The 21,345-nt window shown below is 38.2% G+C and overlaps 1 non-coding gene across 1 annotated transcript; it reads left to right on the forward strand.

Annotated features, from left to right (window-relative positions):
• The first annotated feature begins 17,384 nt into the window (after positions 1-17,384).
• Positions 17,385-17,484, forward strand: LOC116626924. The gene has a single exon (XR_004298373.1). It is a non-coding gene; the product is annotated as a U6 spliceosomal RNA (small nuclear RNA).
• Positions 17,485-21,345: the final 3,861 nt, after the last annotated feature.

Consider the following 21,345-nt stretch of genomic DNA (forward strand, 5'->3'; position numbering starts at 1 on the left):
CTAAAAGAAAAGTGATGAATTGGACTTTATCAAAACTAAAAACATCTACTCTTTACAACATACCATTAAGACAATGACAAGGCAAGGTATTGACTAGGAGAATGTATTTGCAATACATACAGCTGCTAAAGGATTTACATGCAGAATACATAAAAGAAACTCTTAAAACTCAATATTAAGTTAAATCCAGTTTAAAATGAGAAAAACATTTGAGAATACTTCAAACAAAAGAAGATATACAAAATACCAATAAATACATGAAATAATGTTTGACATCCTTAGCTGTTAGGGAAATGTAAATTAATACCACACTGGGTACCTCTACATACATGAATGGCAATAGTAGGGAATAATCAGAATTGTCATATATTGGTGATGGGAATAGAAAGTGGTACAGCTACTTTGGAATACAGTTTGTTAATTTCTTATAAAATATATTCACTTAACACAGAAACTCAACTCTTAGGTTTTTATTCAGTAGAAATAGAAACATCTAGATAGAACAGAAACACGCAAAGACTTTTATACGAATGCTTATTGTAGGTTTTTCTTATTAGCTCCAAACTAGAAATGTGCAAATGTTCATTGGTTAAAACAACTAACCATCCTACTCTGAAATAAAAAGAGACTAATAATTGACACATGCAGCAATACCAATGAAGTTAAAAACCACTGTGCTGAGCAAATAATTCAGGCACCTATACATACACCACATGTTTTTTTAAAGCGATATTTGTTACAGTTTGATTAGTCAAAAATTTAATGATCTACAATGGAATCTCCCGGGTGTCCCTTCTGACTAAAAATAAAATTAAGTATTCCCCTCATGGCTTATAAGGTCCTACATTATATGGCCTCCATATACTCCTCAACCTCCCTGCTCCCCTTCTACTGAGCACCAACCAGTCAACTTCTCATCTTCGAACTCATGGTCATTGCCTCCTCAGAGACTTTGCACTTGCTGTTCCCTCAGTCTGAAATGCTCATTAGCCATGTCTTTTCATGGATGACTCCTTCTCACCATTTAAGCCTCTATTCAAATTTCAACTCTTTGGAAAGCGCTTTCCTAACCCTACCCTTGCCTAGCGACTCTATCACATTATCCTGTTGTGTTTAGTATGTTATTAAAATCTAAGATTATTTGTTTACTTATTGTCTGTCAGTGCTACTGCCACTACAACATAAAATTTAACAACAGTACCTCTGTTGTCTTATTCCTCAGTATAATCCTAGTGCCTAGAACAGTGCCTGGTACAAATATTTTTGGGATGGATAAGTGAGTGTAGCCTTGCTGCATATTTGAATGTTTCAGAATGATAAAGATTATGAATGAAAAATTATCAAAATATATTATCATAGAAATTTATAAACATATATATTCTGATAAATACATATGTATATTCTGATTGTACATGTTGCATTGTTTTAGAGAGATATATAGGACTCCATGTAAGAGGGACTCAATAGCTGAGAGGATAATCATCATTTCCTGTATTGTCAAATTGTACTTCTCAATAGTGAACCTGTTTTATATATGACTGATTCATTTAGCACTTACTGAGAACCTTTGGGCACTGACAATTCAATAGGTACAAAATAAGATGCGTGGGAAAAGTAGTATGGAAGTACAAAGATGGAAGAAACAATCTGTGTTTGGAAAAGAGGTTGAGGAAGTGGGAAAATCTTTGAAAAGAACTTGCCATTTCAGCTTAGCCCTAAATGATAATAGAAGTAGGTCAAGTAGAGAGAGAAGAAAGGGATTTTCAGGCAGAGGGAAAAACTCCAGCAAAAGCAAGAGGTATAGGAGCTCAGGAAGTCACTCGTGGTGAATAGAGTGCGTGTTAGAGTACAGTAGAGAGTGATGTTGGAAAAATATGTTGAAGTCTGATCATGAAGAATCTCCAATGCCATGCCAAGAAGTGTATCTAGTAGGTAATTTAAGAACCATCAAAGGCCTTTGTCTAGGACTGTGACATGAGCAGGTCTGTGATTTACAGGAGTAATTCTTGCAGCAGTTAGGATGAGAGAGTGAGCCTGAAGGCATGGAGATTAGTTAAAAGGCCATTACAATTTTCAAGCAAGAAATGAGGCCTAAATTAAGGCAGTGGTGGTATGAATAGGGTGGAAAGGACTGATTTCAGGATTAAAATTGATGGGTCTTGGGACCTATAGGGGAGTGAGGGAAAAAGAGGGGATAGAGCTGACTCTGAGTTTCTGGTTGGGGGTCTTGAAGATGGGGCTTTAATTGATCCACTGTGACCTGCAATTGATTGGCCCTCCTGGTTCACCTCATTTCTTTCATTGACCTTTCTCCCCAACTTTAACTCCAGGAAAAAGATTTCCTTCTACTTTGGGCTCATTAGTACCTCTTTTCATTCACCAGGTATAGAACCTACTAGCTAATCAATCTGCAGGAGTAACCTTTCCTTTTCCTCTGTGTCAGCAGCTGAGTATCTTACAGATTGATTCAATATGCTCTCAGTTCTGTCAAAACTGTTTCAGGATGCCTAGAGAGCTATTTCACTGCCTTGTAGATTTGCACGTCTTCTAACAACCTGCTGTAATACTTTAATTCATTCAACTTTTTCTTATTATCCCCTTGTATCCACTTATATCCATCCATAGATGATCTCAACTCCAGCCTCAGTGGTCTCTAAAGGTTTGTTCTTAGTCCTTATGTGGGATTCAATATTGAGAGGAGTCTATAGGGAAAAAAAACCCAACAGTGCACAACGGGTGGTTTCTGACTTTTCAGAGTTTATAATCTAGATGAAGAGATGAGACTTTACCCCTTTTCCCTTTTCTTCCTTCCTTCCTCCCTTTTCCTTCCCTCCCTCCCTCACTCCCTCCTTCCTTCTTCATTTCTTCTTTCCTTGCTTCCTTTTTTCCTTTGTTCCTTCCTTCCTTTTTCCTGCCTGCCTTCCTGCCTTCTTTTTTTCCTCCTTCCTCAATTAAATCAAATTAAATACTGCAAAGGCAGCAAGAGTGCAAAGATAAGTAAAATATGAAGGTTTTTGATCATACAATAACCAATAATTAAGTGATAAATTATATGGCACAGAACTGAAGCCTGGATTAACAGGGAAGGCCTCATAGAAAAACCAGTACACATTTAAGGAATATCTACTATTAGGAATAATAGGTGGAAGAACTCTCATAAATATAGGACATCTTGATTTTAGGGAATTTTCTTCCCATGCCAGATCCAAACACAGTCTTACTTTGTGTTTTCTCTTAGTAGAGGAAGTTGGACAAAATATTGATTAGATTAATAAATTAATAATAGAATTCTGGGAAGGGAAGGAGAGGAAAGAATATTGAATATTCTTTCTACTGTGTTGTAAAGAATGTATATTTTCCTAAGAACATTAGGCAAATTTTGGTAGATGTCTTGGAAGTTGTTTTGAATTGATTTATGCCAAGAATGGAATCCTTTACTTCATTTTAGTCCCAAAGTGAAAAGGGAACCAGTAATGCATTCCATGCATCCTTTTTAAATATTTAATTGTCATATTGCCTAGTGTGGAACAAATGAAAAAAACCACCTAGTTTTTAGGCTTTCAGTTAAGCATTTGCTTCCCCAAATACTGATGCTTAGCATGCACAGGGCACTTCGTATTTGTCAAGTTATTAATTTGTCTTCATAACAACCATGGGAAAGCAATGCAGTGATATCTTTACTTAGCAGATGAAAAAATTAAGGCCACCAATATGCAGAGTCGCCAAGTCTACCATTTTTCAAAAGACTTGAAGTGGGTTTTTTTTGGTGGCCTTGACACTGTATTTCCAGACAATGAATCCAGGGAGCCAAGCAGTTGATGTGATTCATTCGTTGCCCTAAACATACATTGCCCTAAACATGAAGCTGACTCTTTCTTCTGAGTCTCATTCTTTGAGCTTAGCTGATAATTTTATGGTTAGTATAGGAACAATACTTTTTAAAATTTGTAACTCATTTGTGTTGCCTACAAAGAAGCTTTAAATTATTAAATATCATTTAACAGATAAAATTTAATAAGTGTTCTTAACTACCGTATATGCCTCCAACAGTTGTTTCTATAAATCCAAGGAAAAGATTCAAGCAAATTTGTTTACCATTGGCTGAATAAAGTTGAAGTTGAGATGACATAGTTCTGATAATTTATTACTTGGCACACAGAATTATTTTAAATTACTGCCTTAGCACTGACTCATTCAGAATAGCATCTGCTGGAAGACCACCAAAGAATTCCAGGGATTTGGTGCCGTCACTACAATGACAATAAACAACACATTGGCAACCTCTGGGGCTGGCAATTTTATTGAAACACATTATATTTTTTTCAAAACTTCAGCAGAATCTATACCAGTGATTTCAAGTTTTTAAAAAAATTCCATACACCACTGTTGCTTACTCTTATTACTCAATACTGAGGCTTTTTAATTTTTGCTGGTTTAATGGAGATAAAATTACATCACATTGAAGCTTTAATTTGCCTTTCATTGGTTGCTAATGCAATTGTGAACCTTTTAAAATATTTATTCACCATTTGTGTGTTCTTTACTGTGAAATATCTATTTCTATCTTTTGCTCTTTTTCTATGGGTTATTTGTCCTTTATTGATTTGCTGAATTTTCAAATATATCATGGACAGTAAACTTTTTCGGTTACATGTTACCAATGTCTGTTTGTTTTAACCTTTTTAATGAAATATTTTGCTAATTATTTTTGGGGGGTGAGGAATATATGCTAATAATTTATTAAGTAAAGAGTCAACTTTTTTTTGAAAAGATAGAGTGTTCCACCAAGTCAACATAAAACATGATAAAATAAGATATACAACTGGAAAAAAGCAGATGTGAAAACATACTGAAATAGTTTTGGTAAATACAGCTTAAATATGGAATGAGTAAAGATAGGTCACTAGCTTCTGAAAGTGAGCCTATAGTCAGTATGTTCTGGGGAGGAAATGTTCTCCTAATCATTTAATACCAGCATCGTCAAGCTTATCAGTTTTGCCCTATATGGTTAGTAGATTTGGGGTTTTTGTTCAAGAAATCCTTCTCTACCAGTGGTGATAAAGATATTCTCTTCTATTTCTTCTAAAATTTTGAGATTTGCTTTTCACATATATGTATTTAATATGTCTAGAATATACTTTTGTATAATGTAGAGATCCAATTTTATTTTTTCCAAATGGATAATCAATTTTCCTAATACAATTGATTGACTAGCTTTTTCTTTCCTCAATTGTCTGCAATATCATTGTCACATGTGGGTATATGTGGTCCTGTTTCTGTTCTCTTTCTCTCTCTATATGTGGCAAAAAGGTTTATTGTATCCACTGGGTCCAGGCTTGGGAGAGGGCTCGGGGTGGTCAACAAGCTGCTTAGCCGCTGCAGGGAGACCCTCACCCACAGGCCCTGACACCAGGGGGGTTGCCAGAGGGCCCCTCAAAGCCTGCTGGGCTCTGGAGGCTCCTAACCGTGCTGGAGGATGGGCGTTTGGAAGAGACGCCCGCCCGGGCCCAGCCTGGGGCCGCCAGCCTGCCAGGTGAGTCAGGTGGTCGCCACCTTCGGGATGAGCTTCACCTGCGGCCCCCGGCGGCCCTTCTGCGGGCAGCCTGAGAGACGGGCGCCTGCGCGGGCGGAAGCCAGACCCGCAGGTAAAGGGCGGGCTTCAGGGGCCGCTCCAGGCCGCTGGGGGCTCGCGTGGCGTCCGGGGCTTTGCGCCCCTCGACTTGAGATGGCTTCTGCTGCACGGCCGGAAAGAGGCCGGCCGCCGCGCTGGTTTCGCATCTTCGAGAGAAGTCGTCTGGCTTGGCGTCGGCCAGCCCTGGAGGAGCGGGCCGCCCCGCGGAGCCTCGTCCTGGCGGTGGAGAGAGAGGTGGGTGCGGGAGCCCCGGGAGCGTGTTGACCCGGCGGGGGACGGCTGGGTGGCCTCCACCCGGGGGGTGGGGGGAGTCCCTCTGACAGGTCTGGGGGCTCGTGGTCGATCCACTACCAGGAGCGAAGCGCAGAACACCGTGTTGGCTGGTCCCGGGGGCAGAGGGTGGCCGAGAAGATGGTTCCCAAGGTTGGGACTGGAAAAGAGGTTGCAGGGTGGTGGGAGGCTGGGAGACGGGGTCCTGGGACTCTCCTGTCCGAGCGCTGTCGAAGCAAGACACAGATCCACGGGACTGCCGGGCATACTGCCTTTTATTATAGTTTTTGATTGGTTTTTGTATATTTGTCCAAATACGTAATTGGCTTAATACAGCTTAATTATAAACCTTGATTTCTGGTAGGAATATAACACTTATCTTGATCCTGCCACCACCTCTTTTGGGAATGTTTTGGCTGTTCTTAGCGCTTTGCCCATATACATTTTAGAATTGTTAAATTTCTCAGGGGATACCTGGGTGGCTCAGCCGTTGGGCGTCTGCCTTCGGCTCGGGTCGTGATTCCAGGGTCTTGGGATCAAGCCCCGCATCGGGCTCCCTGCTCGGCGGGAAGCCTGCTTCTCCCTCTCCCACTCCCCCTGCTTGTGTTCCCTCTCTTGCTGTCTCTCTCTCTGTCAAGTAAATAGAATCTTTAAAAAAAAAAAAAAATTGTTAAATTTCTCAAATATCTTGTTTGGAATTTGAGTGGAATTTTATTGTCTCTAAGATTAATTTTGAGGAAAGCTGCTAAACTATGATAGGCTATTCTATGAATTTGGTATATTTCTCAACTTAGGCATTTAGAAATATTTTCTCAATGACTTATGGAATCTTCTTTTGCTTCCTAAAGAATACCTTTTTATATTTTATTTATTTCAGACCTGAATTTTTTGTTTTCTGAAAATGTCTTTATTTAGTTTTCATTTTTGAGGATTCTTTCCATTGGGTATAAAATTTTATGGTAGTAGGTATTTTTGCGTTTTGAAAAATCCTTCCATTGCCTTCTGGGCTTGAGGGTGTGTGTGTGTGGCGGGGTGGGGGCGGGTGGTGTGAGAGCTTGTGGAGCGGGGAGGCAGATGTTAGTCTCATTGATGCTCATTTGAAGGTGAGTATCGTTTTTCTCCAGCTGCTTATAGCATCTGTGGTATGCTTGGATATGGTATTTTTAATATTTATCTCACTTGACGTTTGTAGTGCTTTTTGAAAATATGGCTTAATGGCAACAGTTTTAAAACATTCTCAGTTATTATCTTCTCAGATAACATTTCAACTTCTTTCCATCAACTCTTCTAGGACTTTAATTAGACATAGATTAAACCTTTTAACTGCATTGACAATATTTCTTATACTCTCTTCTGCTTTTCACCCTATACTTTTTCCTCTCTGTGCTTTATCCTGGGTATTTTCTATTAATGTATTTTTGTTTATTGACATTGGTATTTCTATTGATATATTGATATATTTCCTAGTATATCTTGGATATATTTGTATATGCTAAATCACTAGTAGTCCCTCTAATTCTGTCTATTCTGCAGTTAATTCTAGCCATGAAATTCTTACGTGCAATTATATATTTCATTTCTGAAATTTCCATTACATAGTTTACATTCTGTGCTAAAATTGTTACTCTTATTTTTCATTTATATGGACATAATAAGCATAGTCATTTTTAAGTTGGTAGGTGATAACTCCATTATTCAGATTCTGTGGATCTGCTTCTATGTTCTATTATTTCTCTTAAGTTTTGATTACATTATCTTGGTTAATTATATGGTTAGTTGTTATTTTTTGTTTTCATTGCTAAATCCTAATCTCTGCATATCAAAAAAGATATAGAGATAAATTGAGGCTTAGGGTGATGTTATTTTCCACCAGAGAAAGTTTATTTCTGACAGGTGGCTAAGGGCATTTGTCATCAAGGTTTACTCTAATTCAAATAGGGCTTTAAATCATTTGAGACTAGTTTATGTTTTGTTCAGCCTTATTCCCAAGCCTCGGAGATTTGCCAGTCCCTCCCCACTTGGCAGGTTCTGGGCTTGAATTACTTTCCATCTAGCCTCCTGTGTCTGTTAAGATCTCTGCTCAGCTTCTCTGTCAACTCTTTGTTCTGGAAATACAGGCAGCCACAGAGGAAAGTAGACTCAAATGTAGATTGATTACTCTGTGTGTTTATCTTCTTCTGAATTTTGACTTCATAATTCTTTGCTTTCTTGTTGTATTTCCTATGAATTCAAACATATTAAAACATTATGTCTACGTTTATTAGTTGTTTTAAGCTGATGAAATGATCTGAAATATCTAGTTTATCAGTATCAGAATTCCCTTCCACTAATTTTGAAAATCCAATGTGTGTGTGTGTGTGTGTGTGTGTGTGTGTATGTGTGTATTATTTCAAAATATTTTATTTAGCTTTTATATCTGACTGGTCATTTTTGATAGTGTCTTGTTCATTGTTCACATACCTTGATTTTTTTCTCTTTTTTAAACATTTCATTCATAGTTACTTTACATTTTATAACTAATAACGTTCAGAACTCTAAAGGCCTAGGGGTTTAAACTTATGGTTTGTTTCTGCTCACCCTCCTAAATAGTTGAGTATTTCTTCATGTGTTTAGTAATTTTTTTTATTATGAGGTCATTTGTTGAACTTCTGTGGACATCTTGAGGGCCTAACCTGGGGGTGCTTTCCTTGAGAAAAAACTGGTACTTGCTTCTGGTGGGTACTGTTGGATGCAAGTAATTTGATACCACTCAAATATAATATTTCAGCTTCAGGTTTCTCTGGATGAATGGATAGTATATATTTGAAATTGCATCCCGAATGATAGCAGATCTATGGGGCCAATTCTTAGGAGAAACTATTATAGTGTGTATGTGTTCCGCCTAGAGTCCTGATGAAGACACACAGATTTCTAATAGGTTTCTACTGCTAGTATGCAGATGTTTTTAATGTCTTTTTTAGTAGTGCTGTAGCACTGTTGAGGTCCCAAATTAATGAAGTCTAGATCTCATGGGTCCTTTACTGGGTTGTAGCTGTGAGTACATATCCTAGATGTGTTGGGTAAAGAAAAATACATCAAGTACATCCAAGAACAGATGAAATAGCATATTAATAGAAAAGTAAAATAATTCCTTAAGCCAGATATAATACAGAGGTCAGGCAGGTAATGCAAAGGCATGAAGTTGCTAAAAGTAAGATAACAAGAGGTGGTAGACACACTGTCTGAAAGATTAAAATTTAAATTTAAAAAATAAGATGGCCAGGAAAACATCTCCTAGAAGTATTTGACTCAGAGACTACCAGTTTTTGACCTCTGCCGATACTCAACTCATACCTTGATAATATACTTTAAGTAGGTACTTAAATATGTACTAATATTTCTTAATATACTGTGACAGCATTCAATTTGACATCTATATGTGATCTGTAACAGTCTGGCTTGCTTAGGCTCATGTATTTAAAAACCTGTGCCTGGTATAGGCTTTGTTCTACATTTCTTTTTTGCAAGATGAGAAACCTCTTTAGCATACATTAAAAATAATGGTCATGGAGCAAGGATTTCTTAATTATAGTAAATTGAAGGAGTTTGGATAAAGGATCAATTCCATAAAATAGGGATTCTAGAGGCTAAAATTAGCAGTATTCATGATTTAGAGAACAAAAGTTACTATTAAAACATTGTGCATAAAATGCTTCCACCACTAATCCATATTATATGATGATGAGAGAAATGAGGTGAAATAGAAGATTAATGAAAAAATCAATGGTAATTTCTGTCTTCTTACTAAATAAGAGTCGATTTGTATCATCACTATTAGCATCTAAGTATAAATGGGAATAAGATCAGGTCTAGAGGGAAAAGTTGTGTTGAATTTTATGGCTCAATGTAGGCAAAATGTAGTGCTTAATTCTACAGCTTTCCACTTATGTCGTGGCCACACACTATTTTTTCCATCTCCAGACTAGATAGATATTCAGTAAATTCTTTCTATATATCAAGAAAAAAATGCTGCAGAAATATATTTCTTATTTAATTTCTACTATTCTTTTAAATGGTAGTTTGCAGAATGCATCTGGGTGTACAGCTAATGACCCATGAGCAATAAGCAACTGTTTAAGTAAAATGCACTATGAAAAAGCTTTTACCAAACAGCATTTTAATATTTTAAATAGATTTTCCATTGCAGGCTCTTTGTAACTGGATTAGTTCTCTGATGTGTTCTGACAGAGCTGTGGTTAGGGATACTCCATTAACTTTGTCTGTCATCTTATTTTCCCTAGTATCCAGCAGAACACCCTTATATTTCATAATTTGTATTGCTATCAGTGCTGATTTGTAAATGTGCAAATTATAATTAACAGTGGCTACTACTTCTATTAAATATTAAATCATTCTTGCAGCTTATATTTTCCACAGCAGATGGAGCCCTGTGGCATGCAAATAGACTTTCCTTACATTGTCAGCAATTTTTAACCTATATTTTAGTTTAAAGAATACATTTTTCCCATTTGCTTTATGTTTTCTATAGCATTTAGGTTAATATTTATTTACTGCAGATTTTCTTTCTACCAATAAGAATTTCATGGACTATTACATCCCAGCACTGTGGTTTTGTTTCCCTTCATTAATAGCTCCTTAATCATCTAGCTTGCTTGTAAGTATGAGAGCTTGTTATTTGTACTGATACTGCAGTATTGCGTAAGAAGCATTTAGTTATATTTTAATATGTACAGCAGAAGCAGAAATGTTGGGTACACCATCGTAGGTTTTAATTTGAAATCCAATCTATGTGCACATTTTCCCCCAGAATAAGCAAACGCATTTAAGGTTTTATATTGTGTCTTAAACATTCTATTAAATGTCATCAGCCGATTCAGGAAAATGTATTGCAAAAATATTAGAGAAGTATAAAATGTGTAAATGTAATAGATGCTTGGGACATGGAGAGGAATGTAAAAGTCCAACATTTATCAGGTAACCATAAACCACTAAGAAACATTGATAGAAAGTAACATTCTTATGATATATAGTATCTTAAGCATGAACTCTTATTTCTGGTATTTATTGCAGTGCTGTTGTATTAAAAAACACTAATCCAGAATTATTGCAGCCTTTCCTAACTGTGGATTGCTAGAGTATGAATATTTTGGTTGCGGAGCGAGTCCTAACTTTCTTAACAATGAAAGGATATATACTCTTTAAACCCACTGGAATCAGAGGGTTGTTTCCTTGACAGGTTTTTAATGGCAAGTTAAGACTGCCGGGGAAACCATAGAACTCAAAGGCATTAACTGACAAATTAAGCAAAGAGTAATGAAAACTTCGATGTGTTTGAATCATCATTCATTGAACTGTAATTGCCTTAGCAGCAGAAAATTAAATTGTAACAAGTAAGGGTCTTGACACTTCCCGCAATTTCTAAAAAAAAAAAAAGTTTGTGCATGCCATGGAGGATAAACAGCAGTCACATGAAATACTGGGTGCGAGTCTTTTTAATTAATTAATTTTATTTATTTATTTTTTGGAATCAGTCACTCAATAAGACACACAAGGTTATTATAACAGTCTGTTTTTTGGATTCTTTAACATTGAAAATTTTGGTCTATATTAGATAATACAGTTATAAATAGGGTCTTATTCAAGGTATAGGGCCTGTTGGTTTATGGAAACAAGTAGAAATGACTTGCCAATTATATGCTGTCCTTCTTCCTCCACATCTTGGGGGAGGAAGAGATCGGGAATATGCAGGAAAATTTTTTTTTTTTTTTTTTTTTTTTTTTTTAGATTTTGCCTTTATGGGTGTTATTCAGAGGTCCAGTTGCAAGCATATTCATTCATTTGTGACTGGCCAAAGAAAGTAATCTCCAAGTAGCAGGTGTTTCTTGCAAGAAAAGAAATATCTTTGTTGTTGTTAAGTGGTATGAATGCTAGAGAGCATACAGGGTACTCAGAAAGAAAAGCCTATCTGTTTCTCTGTGGATATCCTATAGGAGTCAAAACAGAGACTACACAAGGCTTTATAAAACAACATTTTAGATTAATTGAAAGTTATAGTTATGGAACCCATAAGAACAGCCTGACCAACCTCTCTGTGAACTGTAGAGATTGTGAATTTCCCAGCAGATAATGCTTCAGCTTTGGGTGGGAAGCTGTGATGAATGTTTGAGTGGGAAAATATGTGTCTGAGTTAGAGCATCTGCTTTCATTACTTAGTTTTCAAGAGGACATTGCGAGTCAAGGAAATGAGTGGGTTTTATCCTGGAAAAGATCCAGGGGAAACTAGATCTTCTGAAGACAAAGGAAGAGCAGATTTCGGCAGCTCCGATTTCAGGAGTGGTGGGCAAGACTGAGTGGGGTGAGGACTCACCATGTTGGTCAGTGGTGAGCTCTGCTCATCTGGGAGCAGTGTCCTCCCTCAGCACCGTGGAGCCTTGTTCAGGGTTAATTCATTTTAAAACCTCCCATGGAAATCTTCCAAAGTGAGGTGCCCTAAGATAATACCTTTGCCTCGGGAAGCCGTGCTTAACAGGGATCTCCTGAAGAGAAGGCCTCCACAGGACATTCATAAAAGCCTGGATGAAGGAGCCTAATGGGAACATGGAGCACAAAAAGGAACTGGACTCGGGTGTGCAATTGCAGATTCGAAGTTTAGGGAAGACTCTCCATAAAGAGACTAATTCTCAAGGTCAAGTAATTTCATTAACGATTCATAAGCCATCTATGTTCAGAGGGGATTTGCGTACTATTCAAATAGTCTGTGTATTTCTCTAGTTTGAAAAAATAAGACTTAGTGCAATAGTGACAAATACAGCATGTGTTCATATCCATATGAAAATCTATCACAGCAATGGAGACAGTCCGGCTAGTTTTTATCCCCTCTTCATTTAGGGGCAAAGGCGGAGTAAGGATGGAGGCTGGGCTGGAGTGGAGAAAGAGGGGGGATGGGATATTTCTGGATGAACCAGATAAAAGGCTGCTTTGTTTTGTTTTGTTTGAAGGCCTATGGCAACTTCTGGGGACCTTATGCTATCAGTAACTTCTCATATGTGCTAAAGCCAGTGTCCTTTCTGGACATCACTTCCTTTCCTGTGTATCTTTGTATCTTTAGCCAGCAATACCTACACAACCAGGTTAAGGTCTCCTGGTTTCCTATGAAAACTCCAATACTAGAGAGGAGGGGGGGTGGGGGGATGGGTTAGCCTGGTGATGGGTATTAAGGAGAGCACGTTCTGCATGGAGCACTGGGTGTTATACGCAAACAATGAATCATGGAACACTACATCAAAAACTAATGATGTAATGTATGGTGATTAACATAACCTAATAAAAACAAGATCTGTTATCATGGCCACCATGAGGCTAAAGTATAAAGTGGACCAAGTGGAATTCACAGTTCATTCCTATTTTGTTGGATCCTTCTTTCTGGTAAGACTTTCCCCTCACCTCCTTCAAGGAGCCCAATTACAGCTGTCCTCCCCTGACCTACCTCACCCTTCAGTCATCCTCTTCTTGTCCTCATCTAAGTATATAATTTCTGTGGCCCATGCCCACAGTACCTTGTTAGGTTTTTTTTAATCTTACCTGGTAAATTAAGTAAGCTGCTATTAACTGATAAGGGTCTTTGGATAACATTTGCCTTTTGGTAGAAATTTTATTTACATGGGCCAAGAGACCCTGTGCTAAGACCAGTAGGACAAGAGCATCCTTTGTTTCTCTTCCAATCATCAGTTTAGCTACTTTGACTATGAGGAGCTCTGGCCTTCTACCTAAAGTCCTGAGATTTTGTAAGGCCCCCCAAACCAGAGCCTTCCTTAAAAAACAAAGTGGAATAAACATAGCATATCCTTCAAAATAATGGTTGTCCAGGATTATACAAACCTAGTATTAGGCTTAATAGAAAGTAAACAGTAAATCTAAATAAAATTACCCTGTAGGGGATCTGGCTTTGTAAAAAATGTGAACTCTCCTTGACCTTTTCATATTCCTCATGTTCCATTTGAATTTTTTATGGATTCTGCTTTTGAAGACTGAGTATATTTGTTATAGATACACATGTTCTCTGGAAAGCTTGACTTGAAAGAAACTCCATGCAAAGAGCTTTGTTTCTGGTGGGATGCATGATCCAATAATTTGCAAAATGCTGTAGACACTATCTAATTTTTTTAATATATATATTTAGATTTTATTTACTTACTAGAGAGAGAGAGAGCGAGCGAGAGCTTGCGAGAGCACGCAGGGAAGGGCAGAAGGGAAGGGAGAGGGCGAGGGAAAGGGACAAGTGGATTCTGCACTGAGCGCAGAGCCCAATGGAGGGATTGATCTCAGGACCCTGAGATCATGACCTGAGTGGAAACCAAGAGCTGGACGCTCAACTGACTGAGCCACCCAGGAGGCCCAACACTATCTAAAATTTGAGGATTTGCAATGTACATTAGTGTAGTAAAGGCTCTGAGAAGTCCTGTAGTGAACAAGCCTATTTGAATTTGTTTAACTCAACATTTCCTAAAGGCATATTCTTTTGTGCACAACATTCTGGGGGACTAGTTTTCCAGTTAACACAATTGTGGAGGATGGGGCAGGGCATGATGCTGTGGACATCTACTTGTACTCTAGTTATTTTAGTAGAAGCAAAGGGAGAAAATGTTATGTTGTAAGATGATGTAAGCAGCACCAGTAAGCACACCCATTTGTTTTCAACTCATTCATTTATTCATTAAGAATTTACTAAATACCATATAAACAATACCGAACCAGGAGTTGGGGATTTTCCCTAAAAACAATCAAACAAGCAAACAAAACGAAAGCAAAGAACAACAAAAAAACCCTAATCCATGTTGGGAGACCTTTAGAAAATAAAAATATTCTAGATTGCACTTCTGTGACTGAATCCATGATCAGTGGTGAGAAGCTGTCTTCCAGTGGTTGAGTCTCAACTTCTTAGAGTTTGCAGGGGGTACTGGCTGCTGATAACTACTGCCTCATCTAAGCCACATTATGCAGACATCCAGACTCAGTAAAGAACATCTAAACAAAAAAACATCCCTTCAGCGACCTTTCATTCTGTTAAAGTTTTGAGTTGGGAGTGATATTTCCTTTCTCTAATATTGGGAAGAGAGCATAGGACTTGGATTCAGAGGACTTCAGTTTGAATCCTGCCTCTATCTTTCATAGCCCTGTGATTGGCTACATCCCTAATATTGCCAAGGTAGAGACACTGAGGATCCAGTTATTAATATTTTCCTGGACTGAATCTAGGAGGATCCTAAAGGGATCTAATGAAAATAGTTCTGTCCTTCGTAAAATGTGAAAGTCTGTACAGATGTTAGGTATTGTTTCTATTATTCTTTTATTATTCTTGATCTAATCAAAATAATCATTTTACAAGGCGTTGTCTTAAATACATTCCGTTTATTTTCTCCCTTAATCTTTACAACAACTCTTAAGTGTTAGATACTATAATTGTTCCATTTTACAAATGAGAAAAACTGAGGGTCCCAGAATTTAAATAGTGGGTTTAAGTAAAACATGTACAAATTTTCAGTGTGTTGATCTGTGCCATGTTCAGCAACTTTGGAATTTTTTTATTCAACTCATAATCACCTACTATCGTCTGTGTATGGTTTCAAGTTCTATATGTACAGTAGTCAACAAAATGGACTAAATTTCTGTACTTGTGGAATTTAAATCCTAGTGAAGAAGGGAGACAATAAACATAATATTTATACAGAATGTTAGAAAGTGATGAGTGCTGTGGAGGAAAAACAGAATAGGATAAGGCGTAATTGAGAGTGTGGGGAAAGGAGATGAAATAACTTTAAATAGGTAGGACAGAGTTTCCTATCAAGATGGTGGCTGTTGAGCAAAGATTTGAAGGAGTTGAGGGAATGAGTCATGTGGATATCAAAGAGAAGAATGTTCTGGTTAGAGGGGACAGATAGTGCAAAGGTCCTGAGGTGTGACTATGTTGGACATGTTTGAGGAACAGTGTTTCCAGTGGAACTGGAGGAAAGTGAGCAAGGGGGAGGGTAAGAAATTGATCACAGAGGTCAGATCCCATAGGACTTGTAGACCACTGCCAGGGCTCTGGCTTGCACTCTTCATAGAATGGGAGATAGGGAAGAATTTGGAGCAGAGGAGGGACATGATCTGATGTATATTTAGAAAGGATTTCTTTGGCCATTTTGTTGAGAATATACTGTAGGGATTAAAGGTGGAAGCAGGGAAATAAAAAACTGCTCATTCCACGTATAGAATGAAGTGAATTAGAACATGCTTCCAAATCTCATTTGGTGTACATTAAACTCAGTTCATTTTCCATATAGCAAAATGAGTAAGCTGGGGAGGCCTGTTTGAACACCTATTTATCTTGGCCAAATACTTTCTTCTAGCATCTTGAAGTCATTTATTTGGCCATGTTGGTGCTATGACCAAAATGAGTTTTTCTATAATAGTGACATAAATCCTTGACTTCCAATAGAAGATTGGATTAAATAGGATTTTTTTGCGGGGGGTGGTAGTGGGTGGGTGGTATATTCCAACTACTTCTTATCAAGACCAGTGTAATTATCAGTATAGACTAGGTAGTGGTTTGAAACATCATCTACCCAGATTCCATCTGATGGTAGAGTATAGGATTAATAGTGGATTATCATTAGAAGCCCATATCCTACCATGCAGAATTAGGATCAGAACCATGATCTTTTAAAAACAAATCATGGAATACTGACACAGCGGGAATTTGAATTCATTTTGAGTAACCATTGATATTATCCCATCCCTAGCCTTCAGATCCATACAACAGAGCCTAGATGGGGAATTTGATGCTGTTATTCTTATGGAACTGATAGAACTGGAAATCACATAAACTGTAGTAAGCTCATTTATTGATATTTGAATAACTTTATGGACCATGCTTGGGTTAATGATAGGGTAGAAATGCCGTTAAAGCAGAACACTATTAGTTAATCCACTGGTGACGTGCATTAGTGATACTTGAAAATTGTACAGTGGTGAGGACTTTTGTAGTTTTAGCTCATCCCCCTATTAAGATTTGTAGGTGTTTTTTACATGAACTTAATTTTCTCCCTTCACCCTCAGCAGATGACTCAGATTCCTTTAACCTACTAGAAGACATGCTCGAGAAGGCTTTCTGTTAATGGAACATGACTGCTGTGTTTTCTCTCAAAATGCAGCACGGTAGCTTTAGAATTACAGGTCTACTATGTGACCAAGAAACGTCCTCAGTTGACATACAGATTGCACAGTTTATTGGAAATGTGAAGCATAGTTCCTTTATTTACTCTGGGGTTCATGATAGGGAGTAGAAGTACAGCAAAGAGAGGAGACTGTTCAAGAAAGTATTGGATTAATCTGAGGCCCTTCCCCTTCGTATCTGATTTATCTTTTGCCGAGAATTGATCAGTGCCTTCATGGAAGATATGCTCAGGCATTGGCAATCAGTTACCTGTTAGAAATATCCTTGGTGCTCACCTTGATGGCACGTATCCTAAAAAATTGGAATGGTACAGAGGAGATTAGCATGGCCCCTGCGAAAACAAATTCATGAAGCATTCCATATTTTTAAGCTAAACTTATGGTGTAAAAGTTACATATAGCAAATCATTAACTTGTACACCTTAAATACAAGGTTACGTGTCAATTATATCTCAATAAAACTGGAAAAAAGAGAAATATTTGTGTTTGGAGGCTGGAGGGAGGGCCAAAGGATCAGATAAGGCGGTCCCATCTTTTGAGACTGTGGTCAGGAATTTAGCAAGAAACTGAACATGCAAAATGCTGTATTAAGCACATGTGTTGGTACCTGAAATCCAGCATCCTTTTAAAACAAAGTGGTTAAGAGGGTATAAATGTTAGTATTCCATTGCCATCCCTGCCACCACAAATCTACAGCCTACTATTTTCCTACCATACGTTTCCTAATGATGCTTCTGTTGATAGAAAGCCCCAGTCATTTTTTATTAATGGATGCTGTGACTTCTTCCCACTCTCTTTCCATTGGCACAGCATTTACTGATTAAGGATGCTGGGTGAGTCAGAATATTCCTTGCATAATGATTGGTTACTTGGAATGGGTACCAGCTCTTCCTTTGTGATAAAGAACAGTGTATATAAATAAGGGTAAGAGATTTTCTTGATGTTCAAGGTCTTTGGTCTCTGAGTTACAGACTATAAATTTCCTGGGCCACATTCTAGATGCAGAACTTCCACTGAAGTCAACAGAAGTTTAAAAAAAATTAATGGCAGGAAAATGCACTATTATTATTTATTATTATTTCCTTTTGACTGCTCTGAAGATAATTTGGTGCAAAGTGTTGAAGAAGTTTTGGGTTTTTCCAGTGACTCATTTTCATGAAAATGTTTATCACATTCCTGGGTATTGTTTTCCTCTATCATATATATTTCCATCTTCCATTGGGTAAATCAACATCTTCATCCATATTGCACATTCAGCGGCTGTAAATTCAGCCTGTATTCTCATTAAATGTTACGAATATGTGATTTTCATTTATGATTTTAGTGGGTGTTTCTGAAATTTCTACAGCAGCATCTGGCCAGGAAATAGTGTCTGTGAATCAGAATTACTACACCTAGTTTTATTTTTCTTCTGTATACTCATTTCTCTAATCCTTTCCTAGCCAACGGAAGACAATGTGAATTCTTTTCTATCCTAATTCTCAGAGACCCGCCTCCCCCCGCCCCAACTCATGTATAGACCTTAGGTTTGATTTTGCTGTTCCTGTTATGCGTGTTTCAGGGAACAATGGAAGCAAATCCTGAGTCCCACCCCTTCCTCCCTTCCAGCACTCACATCTAAGCCACCACTGTGGTTTAATCAGACCAGTGCAAGCACCTCCTAAGAGGTTTTTCACTATGTTCAGCTTCAGTCCCCTCTAATCTCTTGATGCCGCTGTTAGAATGATCTTTTAAAAATGCAGAGATGATTCTGCATCTCCCTGCTTAAAACCCTTCTTATTGTCCTCAGGATAAAGACCAAATTCTTAGACCTGGCTCATGGAGCTCTTCCTACTCTGATCCCAGCTTGCCCCTGAGGACCGTTGTTCCACCCTCTGTTTCCTTCTATCCTCCAACCACAGGCCCAGCTTTCAGACCCCCACATCATCACGTTTTTCACCTCCGGGCCTTTGTACGTGCTCTTTCCTCTGCTTGGCTCACTGTTCCACTTCAACTGCTCCCGAATATATCCTGCTCATCCTTCAGCTTAAACTCTTCTCTTCTGAGTGGCCCCTTTTGCTGGCACCCATGAGTTCTGCATTCCCATAGGATCCTGCCCTTGACCCTTCAAAATAGCCATCACTCCTGGGTGACTTTTTAGTGCCTATCTTCCCCGATAGATAGCTCTCTTCGTGAGTCCAGTAACCCAATCTGTGTTGTGATTGCTTTGTCCCCAGCACCTTGCACATAAAAGGTATTTGGGCACCTAATGGGTATGTAATGAATGTTTGCTGACTTCGCTTTAGTACTCTGCTACTACCAACCTCGGTTACTCTCTTCCACTATCATTGCGTGTGTGTTTGTCTATTTCCAAGGAGACAGTGGGATGTTCTTTTTTTGAAATTACACAGATACTCATTGTTTTTTATCCTCCTTCTCTGGACCAGCTTCCTGATGCTCGTTTTCACTCTAAGAGCCCAGTTTGCTTTGGAATGATTGAAACATCCATGGGTGAGGAGGAGACCACTAGCCTGAGAGGAGAGGCTTGAGTTTGAATTCACCTAACATTAATTGGGCTTTAAACTCTGGGCAAATTGTTGAATCTCTGTGGTTATTATGAGAGGAACAAACTGGATACTGAGAAGCCATTTCGTGTACTTTAGTGGAGATGTAGTCCATTGTGCTGGGGTACAGAAGATAACATGATTAAAAGGTGAACAAATGGAAATTCAGCATATCTTATTACAGTGAATGCTAAATTTTGACCTAGAGAGGGCTGAGGACAGGCTGTCTGTTTCTTCTATCATGTGCCCTCTTTCCCATTGCTCTGTGATTCACACAGCCCTGGGCCATTATGACTCAGCGAGCTGATGGTGGACATACATGAAACATGCTCCCACATGGATTAGTGACAAGCCAGGGTAGTATATGGGCATGTGGTGGAGGTTGTGGGGGTAGGGTGGGGTGGTGGGGTGATTGTTATTGTCTACCATATAATCATAGTATCTTTCCTTATATAATAGTCACATTGCTGAAGAGTGTTTAATGCATAATTAGACTGATCAGGGTTTACATTCTAGCTCTATCACCTTATTGTGTGTGTGTGTGTGTGTGTGTGTGTGAGAGAGAGAGAGAGAGAGAGAGAGATGAATCAGTCCAATTTGATTTCTATGTGTCTCTTTCCTCCTCTCACATTTATGACAGTAACTCTGTCATAGAGTTGTTTAAGGATTTTAAAAGATAATATTTATGAGTTATTTGTGTCCATTTAGCATGCTTCTGTCTTGTGATAATACCATTCTCTTCTAGAGGAACTCTTCCTCTCTACTTAGTTCATGACCGTGATATAAGGGCTGCCAATCAAGTAGTGACTGGTTGCTCTATGGAAGCCCACTTCCAGTATCCCCAAACTGGTCGCTCTACGGAGGCCCACTTTCAGTATCCCCAAAGCAAGGGATCTGTAGATAAACTGAGCCTGAGCAATCCAAATATAGTCCTAGATCTTTGAAACTGAGGCTCAAGTGAGGCTTTCTAGTGGTGGAGTGAGAAAATGCAGACTCAGAAGCTGCTGGCAGCTGGAGTGCGAGCTTCTCAGAGCTGATTGACAGAAGACCCGGATGGATGGAGGTGAGGTAACAGAGAGGAAAGATCCTGGTACCGTCACATCTTTCATTTTAGTCTTTCCCAGTTACACTTTTCCTTTTCCTTGTCATCAGAGTCAATAAATTCACCTTTTTGTGTAAGCTGGCTCAAATTGCATGCCTGTAATTTACATATCAAAGAGTCAGGACTAATAGAGTAGCATACTGTAGCTCCTGAGGGGACCCAGTTCTCTTCTTCACACAAATATGGTCTTATTTTTTTGTTTCCTCTTAGGATAAGCCCAGGTATTGTGGGTTGAAAAAATCAAGAATTTCTATATTCTGAATTCCAAGTCTTTAATATATTAATGCTCTCTCCTTTTGATTTCCCTCACAGATTTAACTACTAATCTAAATATTTTTTTATACTTTGGGTACTTTGAAAATATAACAGATGTGGATATTTAAATATGTTAATGTATACTACTGCAGAGTATAAAATTGGTATAATATTTCTAGGTGGTGCTTTTGTAATAAGTATCCAAAAGTTTTGTTTATACTTTTTTACTCATGAATTCCATTTTTGGTACTCCATCCTGTTGAAATAAGCCTGGATGTGAACGATGCTATATGTACAAATTTATTTATTGTAGCTTAATTTGTAAGGAT

This window comes from Phoca vitulina, unplaced genomic scaffold (genome assembly GCF_004348235.1).
Source record: "Phoca vitulina isolate PV1807 unplaced genomic scaffold, GSC_HSeal_1.0 scaffold2, whole genome shotgun sequence".
Classification (NCBI taxonomy): domain Eukaryota; kingdom Metazoa; phylum Chordata; class Mammalia; order Carnivora; family Phocidae; genus Phoca; species Phoca vitulina.